The following is a 3,555-nucleotide window of genomic DNA, read 5'->3' as shown; positions in this document are numbered from 1 at the left end:
TAAGGAAATGATTAAGAGGATAAAACATACCTTAGATTCCTAGAATCAATCCAAAATAGAGATTTCTTCAAGTTGAAAATTTCTTCGAAAAGCGAAACAACGAAGAAACGACGGTTCTACGATTACCACGTGATTCCTTACTTTAAAGTTACTTGATTAGCCTTTGGATTTGCTTATGATTGATGGAGAAATGTTTGAGAGAGTATAGGTAGTGTTTAGGGTTTGTTCCTTGAAGAGAAATGAGGTTCCAATATGATTTGTGGGTCTTTTATATAAAAAGGAATAAGCTGCCACCGACCTAGAGCACCGTTCCTGCGACAGTTTATGTCTCTAGACGGAAATGCGAATATCTCTCTACTCCGATGTCGTATCGACGAACGGTAAAATGATGCGGAAACTAGACTCGTAGCCTTCGATTTGGTAGGTGGATCACCCAAAGTAACTCCAAGTAGATTGAGAGAAAAGCTCCGAGACATCCGACCCAAATTTCGGTGAAATTTATAAACTTAACTTGCGACGCCCTTTGTCGACTTTCGTATTACAACTCGTTTGACTTCCAAACTTAACAAGAGACCATTATACAATTCAAATACTTCATGTCATTACTTGCTTAGCATGTGGAGCACTCCTAATCTCACCCAAAAGTATAAGTTATCGTATTCCCAACTTGCCGACTTTTGACGAAACTCATGCTTCTTTGATTCATTCACCCTCCAAATCTTCCGCCACTTACTAATATTATTTATAGACTCTTGTAACCATTTTTATTAATAAAATCAATCCCTGTTATCCTCAACATAATTTCTTTTGAACTTGCGTTGACTAACTCATGATGCGACTTTAACGTGTAAAAAAATTCGGGGTGTAACAACTATTTTTAATGAGGCTGTTTTAATTACATGTCAAACTATGAAAACTCGTTGAGGAGATTACACAGGAGTTGTGTTTTATTTATATGATTTGAATAAGTTTTTCCATTAATATGATGTTATAACGATTTGGTATTTGTTCAATTTCTTTAAATGTCGACACCGCTTATAAAAAAATCTTGCGTACGCTACTGTCAACCGACACAAATGGAAACTAGTTAAGGTATCTCGATGTGCATTATCAAGGTTTGACAGTTAATTGCCAATTGAGGCCAAGTTTGAGCGTCTATATATGTATTATGCCAATTTACTTTATTTCTGAATTAGTACCACCTATAATTAAAGTTCCATTGTGTCATCTGTCGTAACCATGTCAAAAAAAGAGATTTTCGGCTTAATTGTCTTAGCCCATCTAACGCTGTTCATTTAGACGAGGTGTGTGCCCGGCCGTGTCATTTAAACACTTTTTCGATGACTTGGCAACTTGCGTGATTTTCATACCAAAGTGGTGCGTGAAGAGCGCCCCCCCCCCCCCCACCCCAACCCACCCAAAAAAAAAAACCAGATTTTTTCTGTTTTGTCTTATTCTTTTTATTTCCTTCTTCTTTATTCTTTTTCTTTCTTCTCCATTTAACAAACCTTCTACCATTGCTATCTTATTCGAAAAAAAATGAAGACCGCCACCCTCTCTCTCCCTAAGAGTTTATGGGACAAGAAAGATGATTTTTTTTGGGATAAATCTATTTAATAAACAAAAGAAAAATAATATTCCCAAAAAAATTTAAGAAAAAAAAACTTAATCTACACCCAAACTCATCTATGATCGTCAATAGCTCATTTTAGATTTCACCATTGCCCAAGAGTTCTCTCTCATTGCGTGTTGTGACAGAAATTGAAGAAGGATTCAATGACTATGATTATGCCATTAATGGAGTCTTTAGAAAGCTTGAAGGTTTACAATGGGTCGATTTGATGAAAATTTTGAGAAACTAATATTGGGGTTGTCTTTGGGTATTTGTGGGGAATCTTTAGCTGAAGTTATTACAAATTTGGAGGAGCTTCTCTTGAAAATTTAGATTAAAATCGTGGCTGGAACAAGATCACACATGAAGATGGTGAAGACCACCAAGAACAACTATTCATTTCAGAATTTTCAATGTGTCCTTTTTTTTTTTTTAATAATGTGCTTTCTCGATTGGATGTAAATCTATTTTTTTTTGAGAGTGTTACTTTTATTTTGTTATTAAATATTTTAAAATAGAATTTTGTTTTACTATAAAAAGACACATTTTATAGACGGAAAAAATGACATCTTTCTCATTTTATTCGTCATTTGGCACGTACGGCAATGAGCGTATTGCACACACCAGTAAATTTGGCTAATTCGAATAAAAAATGTCTAATTAGAACAAATTTCAAGTAGTGTAAGCGGTCAATAGGAAAACCTCCCACTTTAGGTGTCTCAATGAAAAATCTGGACGACCACAAGGAGTTGCTGATGGGTTTAACCTTATGTTAAATGAACGAACATTTTAATTCAAAAAGTAAGGTTAAGGTCAATTGAGGTTTAATAGACGGAAAAAATGACATCTTTCTAATGATAAAATAAGGTCAATTGTGATCTAATAGGTGAAAGGAGTATAAACAACGGAAAAGGGTCAATATACCCCTGTACTGCCAGAAAAAGGGTCAAATCTACCCTTCGGTATGCGTTCGATCCAAATATACCCTTCGGTATACTTCCGATCCAAATATGCCCCTCGCATTATATTTTGACATAAATTGTGAAGAAAAACATGTCCAGCTCAGAATCAAATAACCTATCCTCAAATTTGAATGCTCTATCTTTTTAAGAAATTCACCCATTTAATCCGACCCGACCCATTTTCATGTAACACTGTCGGCGACATTTTAGTGGCGCCAATACAAATTCTTATTTTAAGTCACAAAAAACGATCAAGAACTGCAAATGAGCTCAATTCTGTGCTACCAACGTCTTCTCTCTTCTTGCAAAAACCTCACCTCTCTTTTCCAAATTCATGCTCACATAATCACTTCTGGCTTAACTTTCAACACTTCCCGCAACAACCCCTCATGAATTTATACTCTTCCTTCAAAAAATACAATCTTTCTCGCATCCTTTCGATTTTACACCAAACCCACCTGTTATTTTGTGGAATTCAATGATTTTGAAAAGGGTATCAAGATTCATGAAGATATAGTGAAAAGAGATCTTGAAAATGATGTATTTATTGGGACTGGGCTTATTGATATGTATAGTAAAATGGGTGATTTGGACAGTGCAAGGAAGGTGTTTGATAAAATGCCTAATAGGGATGTTGTAGCTTGGAATGCAATGATTTCTGGGGTTGCACAGAGTGTAGACCCGGTTAAGGCTGTTGACCTTTTCAAGAAAATGCAATTTGTTTGTCAAATTAGTCCTAATTCGGTGACGTTTGTTGAATTTACTCCCAGGTGTATACATGGTTATGTATATAGGAGAGTGTTTCCGGTTTCTGTTTATAATGCTTTGATTGATACATACTCGAAATGTAATTATCCCGATGTTGCTCACCGAGTTTTTAATGAGTTAAGGGGGAAAGATGATGTTTCATGGGGTACAATGATGGCAGGTTATGCATATAAGGGAATTTTCGTGAGGTTTTTGGGAAATTTTTTATTTCAT

This window comes from Lycium ferocissimum, chromosome 6 (genome assembly GCF_029784015.1).
Source record: "Lycium ferocissimum isolate CSIRO_LF1 chromosome 6, AGI_CSIRO_Lferr_CH_V1, whole genome shotgun sequence".
Lineage (NCBI taxonomy): Eukaryota > Viridiplantae > Streptophyta > Magnoliopsida > Solanales > Solanaceae > Lycium > Lycium ferocissimum.
This window is presented reverse-complemented; position numbering follows the sequence as displayed.